At 39.0% G+C, this 18815-nt stretch overlaps 1 long non-coding RNA gene across 2 annotated transcripts in view; it reads right to left on the bottom strand.

Annotated features, from left to right (window-relative positions):
- Positions 1-18815, bottom strand: part of LOC146403586 (uncharacterized) — a 403397-nt gene that overhangs the window by 94135 nt on the left and 290447 nt on the right. The window contains exon 6 of one of the 2 annotated variants that reach the window (XR_014804493.1): positions 1301-1437. The exons of the other annotated variant lie outside the window; for it this stretch is intronic. This is a non-coding gene — a long non-coding RNA (uncharacterized LOC146403586). The remainder of the gene's footprint in view (positions 1-1300; positions 1438-18815) is intronic. 2 annotated transcript variants of the gene reach the window in all.

The raw sequence follows: 18815 nt of genomic DNA, 5'->3' as shown, positions 1-18815 counted from the left end.
CAAAATAAGACACGAACAGAAGTAATAGCAGTCTCAAGGGTTACCACTTTTGGGGCGTCAGGTCTCCCTGCATATATGCCATGTAATTTTCATAGTAAGTCTGTAAAGTTGGTGTTATTCTGATTTTGAAGATGAAGTCAGAGATTTAAGAAGGAACAAAGCTGAATTTGAACTGAGTCCACTTCACTTTAAGCCTGTGCTTTGTGGTTTCAGAACTGTGGTTCTAAAACAGCAGAGGCAGTCATGCCCTATTTACTGGAATATTTGCATTTTAGCCAAATTTGTTATGAAGTGCATTTTTCTGAAGGAAACTCTACTTTGCCAATGATTTATATTACACAATTTGAGACTATTTACCAGTATACAAGTTTCATGAAGGCTGGACCATGTCTTTTTAAATTTTAATTAAAAAAATTTTATTGCAGACACAGTTCCTAGAAGATAGGAGGTATTCAATAAATATTTGTTAAATGAATTAACCTTGGAAACAGTTTCGGGTATATAGAATAAAAGCATAGTTAAGAATTCAGAAAAAATTTATTGTGCATTTTAGGTTTAAAAAATAAATAAAATGAATGTTACTCAAATATGGTTACATATTCAAAGTGTAGTAAAATTCTTTTGAGATACTTTAAGTGATAAAGTATTTCTGATAATCAAATATAATACATATCAGGAATATGGATATTATGAATACCTACTTTATGACTTTCTCCCATTATAAATCAGTCAATCCTTAGACCCTGAGCAATTTTGATAAGTTTTCCTTAGCGTCAATTTATTTGAACATGCGTAACTTCAAATTCAGAACAAACTTTTTTCTTTTTTGGCTGCACTGAGGCATACAGAAGTTCCTGGGCCAGGGACTGAAACCGAACTCGACCTTTGACCTATGCCACAGCTGCAGCAATGCCATATCCTTAACTCATTGCACCAAGGCAGGAACACCACCATTTGGTTATTTATTTTTTTGTCTTTTTAGGCCTGCACCTGTGCCATATGGAGGTTCCCAGGTTAGGGGTTGCATTGGACCTGTAGCTGCTGGCCAGATCCGAGCTGTATCTGCCACCTACACAACAGCTCAGGGCAATGCCAGATCCTTAATCCACTGAGCGAGGCCAGGGATGGAACCTGTGTCCTCATGGGCACTAGTCAGATTTGTTTCTGCTGAGCCATGATGGGAACGCCCAGAACAAATTTCTTTATTCTTTGCTAACTACCACTGAAACTTGCTGAATTGTTTCTTCTCTGATAATATTTTATAACCTCCTTTAATCTCCCTAAGTAATCAGGGACTTACCCTCTGAGTTCCGCCTCTTTTTCGTGTGTTGAAGATATTCTGTGAGTGTCTTAAGTTTAGGGACACTGCCGTGTTCATCACTGTATTTTTAAGGTTTAACATGGATCTGTCCTACTGAAGAGATTCAAGACATTCTCCTGGAAAGGAGAGAAGGAAGGATATAGAGATGAGGGGAGAGGAGGAGGGGAGGGGGAGAGAGAGAAGAAGGGAGGGACCAAGGGAAGGAAGGAGAGAAAGAGAGAGGAGGAAGAAAGTAAATTGTTTTTTGGATTAGAAGAGATAAAGCCAAGGCTCAACAATGCAGAATCCTTGCTTAGAAACAGAGATCTACAGCAACATCTGCCAAGTTATTTACATGTGAAATAACCACCCAGAGTCCAACAAAGATAGTCCATTAATAACTGCCACATGACACAGTAAGACTGTGTCCTTAACTGATACTTCAAATCGGATTTTTTATGGAGCCTAAGGAATCATTTTCTAACATTTCACTACAACCTATAAACTGCAGGATTAGTCAAATCATTCAGATGGCTGTTGCCACAAGAATACATTTACGAATTAGTAGCTATATCCTCCAGATTCTCCAGGTTCTAGGGAATGTAGTGAGTTTCTGACCAGTTCTGTTATACCAATTTTGACCCTATATGATAGATTCACACTGCAGGCAGTTTGGTAATACTTTCTTCATGTTTATCTTAAGTACTCTTCTCTTTCTCAACCTGAACTTCTGTGTTGCTTATATTGCTACTACTAGAAAATATAAGGAGGTTTTTTAGGAAAAAAAGAAAGGAAATACAAGCAGAACACAGGTTCTCTGACAACTGATTCTAATGTTTCCCACTAGTAAGAGACTCTACTCCTTGAAATCAATCAGGCAGTAAGCATTTATTGAAAACTCAAAAGATGAACTGTGTAAGGCTCTTAAATAAGAATAATCTCGAGGACTATACTCGTGTGCCAGTCAAACACTTATTTTCTGTGTCACTCAGAAAGGAAGACGTTTATGCTGCCTTTCTAAACAGCAAATTAAAACTTAACATCAAGTCACCTTTTATCTAAAGATAAACATAAATCGAATGGGGAATTACTGAAGAGTTCTCAGGTTTAGATTATAAGAATGTCTAATATTCTTATTCTTACTCTCAGGAAGCAAACAAACAAATAAGAAATTATTCAAGAGTCTCTTCTCTGAAAAATATAAATCCTAAGTAAATTATATATCATTTTAAAATTCAAGAGTCATTTATTTAGTGCTTATTATGTTGAACAGGGATATGGGACAGGGATATTGCAAGTTTCATAAAGGTGTTTGATGCCCCTGTAATGTAATAATGTTTTTGAATATTTCTATCCAAAGAGTGCTGTGGGTCTTCCTAATGGAGTGGAAAACTGCCTTATTTCCAGCTTCACTCTGTGTTTAGTCAACCTGTTAAACCTATTATTGACTGATGACCAAGCACAAGATGCTTATCTCTTCTAAATCTTTAATCTGTTGCAATCAGAGGGTCATCTGAAATTCCTCAACTAACCATAAAGTGGGATGTAGTGGGAAAACTATGGTGTTTGGAATCAAATGGATTGCAATATAAATCCCAGCCCTTTCACTAATTAATTTTCTCTTGGGAAAATTACTTAACTCCTCGAAGGCTCAGTTTTCTCATCTATAAAATACCCCCCCCCCTTTTGATTACAGGGTCGACTAGAGGATTACAATGAAATAACATACGTAAATTACATAGTTCAATTTGTGCCACATACTAGTAACTGAGCAAATGGTTCTGTTTTCCTGATTTCCCCCTAAGCTGGCAAAGGGGAGGTTCTGGAGGAGGGTCAAAGTCAGGTGAAATGAGATGGAGGAATTTAAATCGCTGGAAACTGATTACATCCCGGTTCTGGCTTTTGGGGTCACTGCAACCAGTGACTCTGCACTTTATAACATAAAGCATTATTTCCCAGTGAGGTTGATTATTAAAATTCCTTAGAAGAGGGTCTGGGGCACAAGCTTATATTCTGATGTACGATGGGCCTCAAATTCAGATCCTGATTCAGAAGGATGTCCTATAATACAACAGATTTTGATATCAAGCTAAATGGGGAACCACTGAACTAAGAGGTGACATCAAAGGCCATGATGACAAGAGGGGACTGTGAACTTTCAAAGGGCTCATGCTTTAGGGACAAATCCTCGGGACTCAGGGAAGCAGAAGCATATGTGATTTTATTTATTTATTTTTCTTTTTTTTTTTTTTTGTCTTTTTGCTATTTCTTTGGGCCACTTCCGCGGCATATGGAGGTCCCCAGGCTAGGGGTCTAATCGGAGCTGTAGCCACCGGCCTACGCCAGAGCCACAGCAACGCGGGATCCGAGCCATGTCTGCAACCTACACCACAGCTCACGGCAACACCGGATTGTTAACCCACTGAGCAAGGGCAGGGACCGAACCCGCAACCTCATGGTTCCTAGTCGGATTCGTTAACCACTGTGCCACGACGGAAACTCCCATATATGATTTTATTACTGTGATGGTTTATTTTATTGTCAGCTTATCTGGGACATGGGGTGCTCAGATATTTAGTTAAACGTCATTCTAGTTACGTCTGTGAGGGTGTCTCTGGCTGAGACTAACGTTTGAGTCGACTGTGCTCCTCCATGTGGGTGGGCATCATCCAATCCCTCGGAGCCTGAGTAGAACAAGAGGAGGGTAACGGAAGAGTCTGTTTTCACGCTGAGTCATTGCTTCTCTCCTATACTCGGACTGAAACTCACACCATCAACTCTCCTGGTCCTCAGGTCTTCAGACTTGAATGGGGTTGTGGAAAAGATGGCTATTACCTGGCAGAAGTCAAGGAAGCTGAGACTCACTTCAGAAGCTGAAGCCTGAAAGTGCAGCTTCGGGAAATGTGATGGGAGTCTGGAAAATGAGGTTCCTTGTCATTTTATTTTTTTGACATGTTTAAAAAAAGTTATTGAAGTATATAGTTGATTTACAATGTCGTGTTAATTTCTATTGCACAGCAAAGTGATTCAGTATCTTTTTCACCATATTTTCCATTATGGTTTATCACAGTATATCGAATATAATTCTCTCGCTATACAGAAGGATCTTATCTATTCTATATATAGTAGTTTGCATCTTTTAGTCACAAACTCCCAATCCATCCCTCCCTCCACCCTGACCCTTGGCAACCACAAGTCTGTTCTCTATCTCTGTGAGTCTATTTCTGTTGTGTAGATAAGTTCATTTGTGTCATATTTTAGATTCCACATATAAGTGCTATGCTATGGTATTTGACTTGAACTTTCTGACTTCATTAGTATGATAATCTCTGGGTCTGTCCATGCTATTGTAAATGGCATTATTTCATTCTTTTTTATGGCTGAGTAGTATTTCATTGTATATATGTACCAACTCTTCTTTATCCATTCATCTATTGATGGACATTGCGTTTGTTTTATGTCTTGTCTGTTATGAACGGTGCTGCTATGAAAATAAGGGTGCACATATCTAATCAAATTATAGTTTTGTCCAGATAAATGCCCACAAGTGGGATTGCTGGATTATACAGCAACTATGTTTTTTGTTTTTTGAGGAACCTCTATACTGTTCTCTATAGTGGCTGCACTTTGCCACTTTAAATAAAGAAGCTCCAAATGGCCTGGCATGATTTCATTTCATAGGTAGTGGAGATCCTTGTGGAGGGGAATAAGTTAGGAAAAACAACCAAAATACTGGAGCATGGCAGAGGAAGGACCAGCAGTTATAGCGAGCATCTCATACTTTTCCTTTAAAGAGATGATGGAGTCTCCGCTGCTCCTCAGGCTACGCACTTAGAGTCGCACATCTACTAAGAGACTACTGCGCTGCAGGGCTTCCTTTCCAGTGTATCTCTGGAGGTACTGCTGAGGTCAAACCTACATGTTTGACAGCTCTCTTTCCTCCTTGCCCTCGAAGAGATTTCGTATCCCAAAATGCACTCAGTGGAATATTTATAGGTGTTGGGCGAAAAGAAGTTCTACTATCGACCAAGTGGGTTAACAAAGATAAACAAGTTTCTTTATAGCAGGTTTCCTCAGATCTTTTAATTAGTGTGCATTGCGAATCTGGCAGAAGTTAAGGAAGCTGAGACTCACTTCAGAAGCTGAAGCCTGAAAGTGCAGCTTTCAGATATAGTCTGAAGCATTTTTCCAAAACCTTTTGACCACATTCCCTGTATTAGTCAGGATTCTCTTGGTTTTTAAGTGACAGAAATCCAGCTTCAATAGGCATAAGCCATAAAGGGAACTTATTGGCTCACAGAACCAAGAAGCTAAGGTATGGCTGAATGTGGAGTCCTCAAAGGATGCTACCAGCGTCCCCCTTTCTGTCTCTTGGCTCAGCTTTCCTCTAGGTTGGCTTTGTTCTCATGAAGTCTTTATGTGGTAGTCCCTGGCAGCTCCAGGCTTACGTTATAGTTATAAATTCCACTTTGGAAAACTAGGGAACAGAACTTATTTAAGTGAATTGTTTTGAATTTAGAAGTATTTAAATCGTAAGCAATTAAGTTACAATAATGAGATATAAAATGCAATTTCTGAAGATCTTATTTTTTTTTTTTTATAAAAATCTTGATGGCAACCTATGGTATGGGTGCATGCTGGTTTAAGATATAATGAAACTGCCTAATGGGAACTGTCGCTCACAAAAATTAATGTGTTTGGGAACTCACTTTGCTTCCCAATTCCCTGAATTCTTGTATCCCAAATTAGTGCTTAATAATTTACACAGTGCTTTCTTTTTGCATCCAAAGTCATTAGGAATCACGTTGGTATAAGAAAGCAGGTTCTCAACACATTAGGGTGATCATACAATTTGACAAACTACATACTATAGTATTTAAAGTGGAACCTTTAAAAAAAATCCTGGAGTTCCCCGTTGTGGCTCAGTGGGTAATGAACCCAACTAGTATCCAAGAGGATGCAGGTTTGAACCCTGGCCTCCCTCTGGGGTTGTGGCTGTGGTATAGTTGGGCAGCTGCAGCTCTGATTCGACCCCTAACCTGGGTGAGGCCCTAAAAAAAAAACAAACAAAACCCTAAGCTATTACTCTATATTACTCTGTAACTCCAAATCCATGAACCTATTTTAATTATACTCTGTTAAAAAAAAAAAAAACTGCAGAAGATATACTCATTTGAAAACTTTTATTAGTTATCAACTTTATTGTAAATTTGTGACTAGACTCTGGATATATTTGACTGTGAATCATAGGATTCTTCATTAGTGTCCCAAATTGGCTCTAAATCATCACGACACTGGCAGGAATTGCTGAATAGTCAATATGAAAGAGGCTTCTCTTTAATTGGTCAACTAGTAATCATTTTAATTTTGAAATGCATAATGGTAATGACTCTATTTTTATATATGGGATATTTTGAGGGATTTTGATTTTTATAACCTAAGGAAATTATTCTAGCAAGTTAGAAATTGAATTCCCTGGAGGCGCTCATTTCTCTTCCTATGTATTTATTATGTCTTTATGGCTGGCTAGGAAGAGAACCATAATGAAGGCAAAATCATCTGGAATTTTTAAAACTGGAATCATCATCACTGGTCAGTCCGTTCTATGAACCTATCTGATGGTCACTGATGACAATATCTTGAAAAATTTCAAGATCTTCAGCAGTTTGTGAATCATCAAAAGAGATCACATTATGCCTAATAATAAACAACGAAATATTATCTATATTACTGCTTGAAAGCTAGTTATCCAACATGGCATACATATGTGTACCTCTGAATTGTTTGATCAAACAGACCACTCTGCAAGATAGTGGAGTTTCCAACAGAATTACGTCTCAAATCTTTTTGAATAAAGGTTCAAACTATTTTGAAAAAAATGCTTGTGTTCTTCCACATCAAAAGATCTTTCTGTTACCAGCTAACATTAGTTGTGAAGTGCCCTCTTCATGTAGTCTCATTTCATCCTCACAATGACTATAGGAAAGAGGTAGCATTTTTTAACCCCGATTTTACAGAGGAGGAAACTGAGGAATGAGGATGGTGGTTAAATGCCAAATGTTACAACCTTGTCAATGGCAGAGTCGGTAGGCAATCCAACTCCAGAATCAGTGATAGGGACCACTGTTAAGATAACAGTTGATCGTTTTACCTACCAGCAGATTACTTAACAACTAGACCTAATGCACAACAATGCGAACATGGAGATTTATCTTCCGTGTAGGAGAGCCCCACATTAAGGGCCCACACTCACAAGCAGTAAGGCCTGCCTCACGGTTCAGCACATTTTGGTTATTGCATGGCTTTTGTTTTCTTGACTTCAGTTAAAAAGGCTTTAACAAAGCCCCATAAAGAAGAGACCAAGTAAATAAAAATCTCATATTTGTACTGTTACACTAATAAGCTTAATAACAATAATCCACAAACATCTGCAATCATAAAATAAAAACTTCATTACCATTTCAATGCAGTCACTACAAATCCTCAGGTTAGCCAGTACACCAGCTGTGTCCTGGTGCTTCACAACACAAAGCAGCAATTCATTCCAAATTACCACTCTCTGTTAGTGACTCTTGCTCTCTGGCTCCCATCCCAAACACTCCTGCTGTTCAGGTCTATTGTTTCTTCTCACTGGAAGCCTTTTATTTCCTGGGAAAGCTTGAAGGATTGTCACCATGAAAAAATAGGCTCATCTTCTAACTTCTGCTTTCCCACTACATACCCTTCCAACGTTCTGGGCCGACCTAGCCTTCTTTCCCTTCTATCCAGTGGCATCTAAAATACATTTCTAGAAGGAGTATAGAATACTTCGCCCAAAGAATGAAATTGAAGGCGTTAACAAGGCTTATGCTCCTTTGTGGCTCTGTAAAATGAACTAGTCTGAGATTCAGATAATGAGCTTTAGTCTCTCTATAGAAGCTGGGGAGTTGAGAAAACTCCCTCTAACTCCTGCCATGGGCCTTGAAGTCATCAAATTCCATATACAATTACAGAGGACTTCCCTCTGAGAGTTTATGGCCTCAGAACAGCAGGTTAAAAACCAGATTGGTGGAAAATGAAGGATATTTTTTGAACCACATGTAACACATACACCAGCTTATAGAAATTTTATACTACTTATGAGATCATACTTAACAGGCAGTTTATTTTTATGCTGCAAAATACTTATCTATTCTCTTTCATCTGGAACTTAAACTTTTTTTTTGCAATCCTGAACATAATTGGAGAGAGAGAGAATGAGAGGATATTTGATCTCAGCCTTACGGACGATATATAAGATTTCAAGAAAACATTGTCTTTTGGATTAACTCTTCCAGCGTATCAACATAACTAAGAGAAATGTGTTTCTTCTAGGATGCAGAAATCCAAGTCTATTAACTCTCAAACTCAGGGGTCATTTAAATGTGTTCTCTGTAATTTCTAATCAGGTGCTAGAAAACATTTGGAAGAATATTTTTTTTTTTTGCATTATCTTCTGTTTTGTGGGCATAACCCAGTGTCTTGCGCAGATGATCTCATTCTGTTTTCCTAGGGACCTGGGGATCTGTTTATAAAGCCTCTTCAGATCTTCATCTGGGAGGCTTTCCTGGGGCAGGTAGACATCCTACTGGAGCTGTGAGCTGGCTTTGGAAACTACCTCCCCCTGGAGTATGGCAGCTGTGAAAATGTGATTAACCCTAAGAGCACAGACCACAGATATCCACTGACATATTTGATGATGTGCTTATTTTGACTCCATCAATGAAAGAGGGCTGCCCTGCCTGCGAACACAGAGTGGAACTCTGCTGGTAAGAAGCATGGCAGCCATTCATAACGGCACACCTGCTTTCCCAAGCAGCCTGTTACACCGATGAAACACTGTTCATACGTGGCAAATTTACAAAGGCAGAGGTAAGAGTCTATCTTCAGGGCTCCATTGTACATTATAAGGAGAGCTATTGGAGCGAAATGGGTAATAAACACAGAAATGGCTCATTTTCATAGACCGAGCTCATTAATCTTCTCTCGGGCTGCTTTTAAATCTTGACAAGAAATCTGCCATTAAGAAGAAGGGGCAGTGTGATATGAAGAATAGGGTAAATGGGATGCCCTGAAAAGCTGATCCGTTTTGAACACAAAGCTGAGGGTAAGCTAACCTCTTTCTCATTACTTCTATGTGATCTTCTCTTTCGTAGCTAGCACACGGTACTCGACATAGTTTTCAAGATAGAAAAATAAAGTGACACCTGTTTACAGAATTCACCGGCAGATCCGCACATTGTGAGCTCTCTTGACAACTGGTTTCTAAAACCAGATTTAGGATAAATGTAGGCATTCTTTGGTGTGGCTAGAGTCATCACAGAATGTCTATATGAGCTACTGAACCTGAATGCTTATTTTTAGGAAGCCTCAAGGAACGAGTTGCAGTTGCTGTGAAGACATCTGTGAGATTCCTAGTAATTCTTAGATGACGGATTTCCACTATGAACATGAACTCTCAGAAACAAGAGTCAACTTAAAGGACTGAAAACATTTGCTCTGAAAGTGCTACCTTGAACCTTGTTTCAATTCCAAGATATTGTCTTATAATACTCCATTGCAACTTTACTAAATTCACATATACAGTTTGTATAGACCAGATTCAAAAATGCATCATTCTTCAAAGGGACTAGGAACGTTTACTGAATCACATCCTGGTATCAGCATATGACAGGAGTGGTCAGAGTTTGGGAGACAGGACAAATTTGAACAGGGATTTAATCACAATATGTGATGGCTCCAACTGGTTACAGGGTATGACACTCAGTACTTTGTGTAGACACAGAATAAAAGCATTGGGTAGCTGGATAACTTTTTCTAATATAGTTAGGATAATGAATTAAAAGCTGATAGCCCTTGAAGGAGACAGACCTTCAATCAAATTCTTCAACAGGATAAATAAATATATATATATATATGTATATATATATTACATACACACATATATATAAAATATATACATAATATTTTAAGAAAATGTCTGTATATTCAAAATATACTAAATATCTTTACACACATGGCAATCATCGAGGAATAACACATAAACTAACCAAATAAATTCTATGTTATTTAGAAAAAAAATCCTTGGTATTGGTGATAAAGACCCTGTGAACACTTTTAATTCTATCTTCCAGGTCAGTAGATTTCTTTTTCTTTTCTTCTTTTTTTTAATGGCCACACCCACAGCATATGGAAATTCCTGGGCTAGAATCCAAGCCAGAGCTGCAGCAACACCAGATCCTTAACCCACCTTGCTGGGCTGGAGATGGAACCTGAACCTCCACAGTAACCTGAGCCTCTGAATTTGAATTCTTAACCCACTGCACCACAGGGGGAACTCCAATCAGTAGATTTCTTTAATGTAATCTCAGTTTCCAAAAGCCAGATGAGTTGTCCTGTCATTAAAATGCCTTTTGATTTCTAAAGATGATTTATTCTAATTTGAAAAGGTTACTTAGCTTCTTAGAAACTCAAAGGTATATTATCTTGGCAATAATTTAAGAAAGAAAAATGTGTGGCTGTTAAACTCTGCTAAAGACAATCTGGTGGAAGTCAGGGGTGAAGGCAAAACTGGAAATGGGGACAGAGGAAGGGGATAATTAAACCCACTTTGATTAAATTTGGTATATTGAAATATTTAAACAAAATGAGAATGATCACTCACACTCTGAGGGGAAATTGCCATTCCATTCTGGATGGAATTCCTATTTTTGAGAACTGCAAATGTGCTAAAGTAGTAGATTCATCCAGAATTAGCTTGTAAAATGCTTGCAATAAGCAACATCTCCAAATCATGGTCAAATGGTATTTTGTGCAGATATTTCATGACAAAATATCGTACACGGGTTAAAGCACAATTACGAAAATGCCTTCATGACAAAATATCTTACATGGGTTAAAGTACAATTATGAAAATGCCTTCTGTTTCTTCAGGGTTTATGACCATGTTTTACAAATGTAATATCATATACTGAGCTTATATAAGCCCCAAAATAATATATTTCTAGCTCTGGCAAGGATATCCAGCTTCTGTACTTGAGAACCAAGGGAAGCTGTCCTTAAAAATGTGTGAGATTTTTCACCCAGTGAAACATTGCTAATGCCACGGTTGGTCACCAGCCTCATAACTTATCTCAGCAAGTTCAATGAGAGTTATTTATTGAATGCTCCTAGTGTGCAAAACCCTGTATGATAATGATTGAATTACGACATACTGGTTTAACAAAAAGAAAAGAAAAAAAAAAATCCTAGCAGAGTGGGTGATACAGAGTAAGAATTCAATAGCAGTTACTTTCTTTCCCAGGGAGACTGGGACGAAGAGAAGTAGGAAGAAGTTGAGTGGCATTCAAGAGAAGGCCCCTGAGTTTGAGGTGTTCTCAGGGTCAAGGAAGGAGTCACACTGAACTGTATCCTCTCTTTCAGATCCATTGGCGAGTCAAGGTTTACAATGTGGCCAGTTTGGCTTAGAGGTATGGTGAAAGCAAAGACTTCATGGGAACTGAATCCATAACCCTATTTTCTCTAGTCTGATATTCTGGTGGAATATAAACAATAAAAATGAGTGGTGATTTTAGAAATAATTTTAACTCCCGGACAGAGAAATCGGTTGTAGTCCTCTCCCTCTTAACCATTGTCCCTAAGTGGACCACACTTCTTTCATTGGGCAGAATCTGTTGGACAATTATTTGGGTTGTGTTGACATTTACACAGTTCAAAGTAAATCCTAAATAGGGTTCTGAACCACAGGGAGTTTCAAACCCACAGAGCCCCGTGATTCTTTAAATAGCCCCAAGGGGCCCCTTGAAGTCAGAACGCAACCTGAGTAATTGGAGAAGTTCTCGCTCAGTTCTTGCCTTGAAGAAGATCCAAAAGGAGTGAGTCAGTCCCTTAGGTCTCTATTAGGATTGTGTTGACTGAGTGAAGGTGCTTTATAAACAACAATGGAATTAGTGCCCCCAAATAAAACCTTTTTGTTTCTCCTCCACAGGTATGATGGATTTGGATAGTGTGATGGATAGTGAAGAGACAGTCATTTTCCCTTCTTGTACTGAGTTTATCCTGATATATTTTGGTAATAGAATGTGACAGAAGTGATGCTGAGTAATGATACTTCCTGGAACCCTGCAAGAAGCCCAAGCAACAGGGAGAGACTATGTGGAGAAGAAACCAGGTACTCAGTCAACGGCCCCCAGCTGAGCTTCCAGCAACATGTGAAGGAGGCATCTTGGAGTCTCCCTTGTCCGGTCCCTGGAGGAGTGCAGCCCCAGCTGACAGCACATGGAGCAGAACCGCCTAGCTGAGCCCAGTTAACTCACGGTATCTTTAGGGATAAAATGATGATTGTGGTTGTTCTAAGCACTAAGTTTTGGAGTGCTTTTTTTATGTATCCAAAACCACATATGGATGTTCATACTCTCTTCAAGTTTGCTTTGAGTTCAGTGGCACTTATTTGTAAGATGGCTAGCTGAGGGATATCCATGTTTTTGAAATTTTTTTTCTTTTTTTTTAGGGTTTTTGTTTGTTTGTTTGTTTGTTTGTTTGTTTTTTAGGGCTGTACCTGTGGCACATGTAAGTTCCCAGGCTCGCAGTCAAATCAGAGCTGCAGCCGCCCACATGCCATGGCAACGCTGGATCATTAGCTCACTGAGTGAGGCCAGGAATGGAACCCCCACCCTCATGGATACTAGTCGGATTCATAACCCACTGAGCCATAATGGGAATTTCCTTGAAATATTTTTCTTTTTTCTTTTTTCTTTTTGTCTTTTCTAGGGCTGCATCTGTGGAATATGGAGGTTCCCAGGCTAGGGGTCGAATCGGAGCTGTAGCCCCTGGCCTACGCCAGAGCCACAGCAACGTGGGATCCGAGCCATGTCTGCGACCTACAGCACAGCTCACCCCAATGTCGGATCCTTAACCCACTGAGCAAGGCCAGAGACTGAACCCACAACCTCATGGTTCCCAGTTGGATTCGTTAACCACTGAGCCACGACAGGAACTCCGAAATCTTTTTCTTAAGTGTAATCGTTTAGGGTGGATAAAAATCAAAGTTGGGGTCACGGTAGCAAAAGTACCAATCGCAGTTAAATTGATGTGAAGAGGGGGAAGCCAAAAGTTGTGAGGAACATGCCTGCTGTTGGGGAAGAGGTGTCTGCGTGTGGGAGCACTGCATCAGTGTCATCTGGTCACTGTAACATGCTGGTACCCTTTAGGAGAAATTCCTGGACTTCAAAAAAATTCTGCCCAGATTTTTTGAGTTGCCTGAATAGGTCTTCTTTTATTATTTTCATATTGAATTAGAAGCTCTTTTACATAAATATCATTTTCTTCAGCATCTGTTGATTTTTTTTGGACCATGAAATTTAGCAGGAAATTAAAGCATGAAGACTTTCATGGCATAATGCTGAGTTATGCAAGTTTGAAATAAAACCTTATCTAATTCTATCACCAAAATCTGTTTTTTTAGAAGCAGAAGGTCTGACAAACTTACATTACTCACATTCACATTTGTGAATGCCACCTCACTCTCCTCCCAAGATGATTCTGCGGCTCACCAGTTTGATGGGCCAGTAGAAAATGTCTTTGCCAAGAGCCTGGGTCAGGTGCCAGCTGCTTTTGGGCTCCTTTGATTGCCATGTCCCTTCTGGAGAGGACAGGTTGCCAAGGAAGTAGCAAGAGTCAGAATGAGTCAAGGTCAGAAGACAATAGACATGGCATCAACCCTAGTGGAAATTAGCAGAGTTCACCATGGGATGCAGGCCTTATGTACAGGGCCAAGAATTTGACCAGAACCATTCATGCTGGTGTTGAATTTTATGACTCTGTGTTTTCTATTTATCCTATGATGAAGCAGTTCAATTCTGAGGGAAGGAACAGGCTAGGAAGTTTGTGAGGCTATTTTTGTGTCTACTTAGAAGAATAAAAGCTCAGATCTTAATGAAAGATGCTGGCTTTTGGTGCAGGGCACTGAGCCAAGAATACCGATGCTAAAGTCCTCAGTGAATAAAACAAGTGATAAAGGGAGGTGTGAGTTATCAGCCCAAAGAAAGCAAGCAGAGAGCAAGAACGCAACTAGGTATGAAGGAACGGCTACTGAGAGAGGGTTCAGGTTTGGGAAGCAGAGCTAAAAAAGATTCCTGGATGTAAACGGTACACGTGATGGGAGATTTTAAAATACCATCTTGCAGTCAAACCCTGTGGGAAAGCAGGGAGAAGCAATAAACATCAAAAAGATCACTGGATCAAGCATCAAAAGGCCTGTAATGTAAACCTAGTTTAAAGCTAACTAGCTGAGTGACCTTTAGTGAGTCATTTCACAGCAAGAAATCAATGGCAAAATGAAAGGATGGGGACAATCGAGTAGTTGTACGAGTGACCTTGAATGTACACTTAGTAGAATTAATGCTGTGTTCTCCGGGGATGAGTTTCTGAGATGACAAGACTATAGGTTATGTGTTTAAATTCTAAACAGAGTTGCATCTTTGTTGTCATTTGTTGAATTTTCCAATTCTTTTTTTTTTTTAAGGGCTGCACCCATGGCATATGGATGCTCCCAGGCTAGGGGTTGAATTGCAGCAATGCCAAATTCGAGCTGTGTCTGCAACCTACACCACAGCTCACGGCAATGCCAGATCCTTAACCCACTGAGCGAGGCCAGGGATTGAACCTGCGTCCTCATGGATGCTAGTCAGATTCGTTTCCGCTGAGCCACACCAGGAACTCCATGAATTTTCCTATATTTAAAATCCCATTTAGCTGTGACTCTGTATGCTTCTTTTATTTTAGTCTTGAACTTAGGAGTCAGAGTTTATTTTCATGGTTGAATTGGCTATCAGCCTTCGGCCTATGGGGAATTGTTAGAAAACCAGCAATCTGTGGTCACTGACATTAAAATGTGGGAACAACTCTTGTTCTCACTCTGGACTAAGATTATTAAGTGTGGGATGGAACTAAAATCCTTGAACCATCCTTTACGGACCCAAATGAGGGTGGGCTGCCATGTGTGTGGGCCAGAGGCATGGAGGTCTACCAAGACCAGGGGACGTCAAGTCTGTCTCTTGACACTTAGAGCAAAGGGACTTGTCTAAGGGTGAAGGACTGCTGATCTTTTGCTAAAAGGCACTAAAATCTGTAGGACAAAGGCTGCGATGTGTCAGAGTTCTTCAGCAGGTCCCTGAAGCAGATAGGAAAACAGAGGGCAATTGTTTCATACAGACTACAAAATATATTGTCCAATGTGTGTCAAAGCATAAGTGTTGACAGTTAATTGTTTTTTGAGAGGCAAAACATATCTTACTTTTCTCTGCCAAATTCTGCATAAGAGTGTTCTGGGATGTAGTGAAATAATGGAGTCCCCGTTTCCTCTCATTCACGGAAAGGATGGAAACATAGGCCCTGGACACAGGCTAAAACTTGGTTTTATAGGTAACGCACCAGTATAAACTTCTAACTAAATTACAAAGGATCCGCCTAATCCTCAACACCACGATTGCAATTCTGATTAAAGGTGCTTACTCCGTACCAGGCATGGTGCCAAGCACCCGCATAGTATGACCCACTGAATGCTCCCAAGAATGCAGTGAAGTTGGTAATTACAGGGCCTGTTCCATATACGAGGATTCTTTCAGCTGATGGGAAAATGCAAAATATTTACCAACTGGTCCCACAAGGTCAGGGATGGATTTGAAGTGATGCACAGATAGCCTAGTGTTAACAGGTTGAAAATTAGCCTTCATCTTCCCTCCTGCTCTTTTCTTGGTTAAGATAAAATTTTCTTCGAGTCTCAGTTTAAGCACTACTTCTTCAAAAGGTGACTTTCCACTAAGGGCCTGGCTAGTGTTCTCTCCGCTATGTCCTCATAACACTGTCTCATCATATCTCTAACAGCTTCGTCTTAGCATCCTCACCACAGCTTGTTCTTCTAATCACGTTCCTCATCCTACCTTGCCTGTAAAAGGGATGAACAGATGTCATCTTGGGGGTCTATCAGTTATCGTCAAGATTAATTAAATGTTGTATTGTCATTATGATTATAATCACACACATATATACATGGACATACTTTTAAAAATCATGTTGGCACCAAATAGCGGCCCTTGAATTGTTATGGAGTAATATTAGTAGAACAGAGGTAATTCCAACGTGTAAATTTCAATATTTGTGCTGAGCAAAGTACAAATAGTTTCACAGTTAATGCCACCTAAACAAAAATTTATAGGTGTTCCTATAGAGAACACATATGGGAAATGGCGTACTTTATCATGATACTGGAACACACATGAATCACAGTTGGTTTCCAAAAGAACGGCTTTTAGGATACTCAGTGATGCTAATTTGAATTTTACTGGTGTGGAAGTTCTGTTTGCATTTATTTTGTAATTTTGTTATGTTTGTATAACTGCATGAGCTAGACGCATAATGTATTTACATTTAGTTCTATGTTTATATATTTTTATGTAACATTGTAATACAATTAATTCAAATCAACACTAGATGTCTGGGATGACTTGTTTTTGCCCATAAAAAGGAGACTTTTATGTTCCCCAAGTCTGAGAAAGACCGGATGAGACAGTAATTTCCGTGAAGTCAGGACCTGGGTTTCTCTTGTTCACAGCTGTATTTCTATTAGTAGTCTGCCCACTGCTAAAAACATAGCATGTTCCTAATAAACACTTGGTGAATAAATAGGAGGCTGAATCTTTCATCTTACTGATGGATTCTTTCTTTTTCTCTTCTGCCCTACTGTGTGAGTTAGTTCCAGTCCCTGAGCTTCACAGTAAATGAGCACCGGCTTTTCTGACTTCTTTTTCTTCTTGCTAAATCAATGCCATTCCCTGTATTTCATCCATTTCTGACAGCGCCCTTGGCAATCCCCACAATGCTGTCCATTTTTCTGGGCCAGTCTTGCAGAACTACTCATGAAAAAGGGACACATTGGTTATAAAATGAGTCGTCACCAATCTCCTTTTCATACCAAACATTTTTAGAGCACTTTGTAATATGATCCAGTTTTCCAAAAGTTTCTAGAAATTTTCAGAAGCACATCTTGGCACGAACATACTTAGAATATTATTTTTGATGAAAACAGAACGTAATAACACAGGAGGTTTCTCTGACACTAAGTTACTGAAACCTCAAAGTAAGACATAAAACCAAATAGGTTTATTGTCTTTTAAGTGCATTAATAATGAGATACATCTCAAAAATATTTTCCCAAGAAAGAAAATGTCAGGAGAGCCAAATAAAGATATTTTTAAATGAAAATTCTCCGCTAAATTGTTGAAACAGTTTGCACTGAAATGATCAGGTATCTTGTCTCCTTAGAGATAAAAGAAAGTAGAGACAGAAACTCAGAGAACTTGGACTAAATTTTGATGTATCACTTATTCCTAGACACTGAATTTCTTTGAGTTGCTAATTTTCTCAGAGTTTTTGTCAGCTAATATACACGTGGAAGGTTTTGTTTTGTTTTTTCCTACTGGAAAAGACTGTATTTATTATAAATATTTTGACAACAACTGATTGAAGTCACGTGATTAGCTAGCTGGAAACCAGACCTGCTACTAACTGGTTCCTTTAAAAGTAACCATTTAAATGAGTTGAAAAAACACCTTCAGTCGGACTGAAAAATTATACTCAGCCCAAATGATTGTCACAGAGGTGGCCAGAAGATGAAGTACATTGTGGTGCTTGCTTCACTGGGCTGTATTCTTTAGTTGGAGTAGTGCATGTGCAGTTGTGTACCTGTCTATTTGGCATCCATTAAATGGTTTTGAAGTTAATATTATTGTGTGACATTATCTACATTATGAAATTATTAAAAATACAGGTTAAAGTATCAATGAAATAAGGCAATAGAACACTATCATATATAAGGAATGTTTTTTCTAAAAAAAAAAAAAACCCAAGAATTTTATTTCTTGTTCTCTGTCAATGAGGTCTGTAACAGATGGGAGGAAATAATGGGTCATCTGGTGGTGGGAGGCTGCCATTCTGACAAACGCTTGTTCTGGGTGTTATCCTTCCCCTTCCTCCTCATAGTAGTAGAGAAATCAGTTCAAAGGAAATCTTTCAAAAGAGAAAATAACAACTACAAAAGAAATTCAGAAACAATGGAATGCATCGTTATATTTTCATGTGGTCTCCTTGTACTTCCTCAATCACAGCTGTCAGGCAATGAGACCAACAGGACCTTCTGACAAGTAGAGTCAAAAGAACTGTCTTCCGGATCACTCTGCCACTTACTACCAGAGATCTTAGACAAGCACCTAGTTTTTTGATGTTTTGGCATTCTTAACTGTGCTTCGAGGGTTTACTGAGAAAATGTAAATGAATTTGATAAAGCAATCTTCAAAACCATCAAAGTGAGAGAACTTTGTTGAAGCAGGATTCCCTAGAAAGTATCTTATTCTGATAATGTGTGTTATGAAAATCAAAGAGAACTAGGATTGAGCATCTCTATAATTTATTTGCCTAGGGAATTTTTTACTCATGAAAATTC

This window comes from Sus scrofa, chromosome 5 (genome assembly GCF_054392235.1).
Source record: "Sus scrofa isolate SSC_HxYL_T2T_F1_AM1 chromosome 5, Sscrofa_HxYL_maternal_Yorkshire_Landrace_v2.0, whole genome shotgun sequence".
NCBI classification, from domain to species: Eukaryota; Metazoa; Chordata; class Mammalia; order Artiodactyla; family Suidae; genus Sus; species Sus scrofa.
Note: the sequence above shows the minus strand (reverse complement) of the source record. Positions and strands in the feature narration are given on the sequence as shown.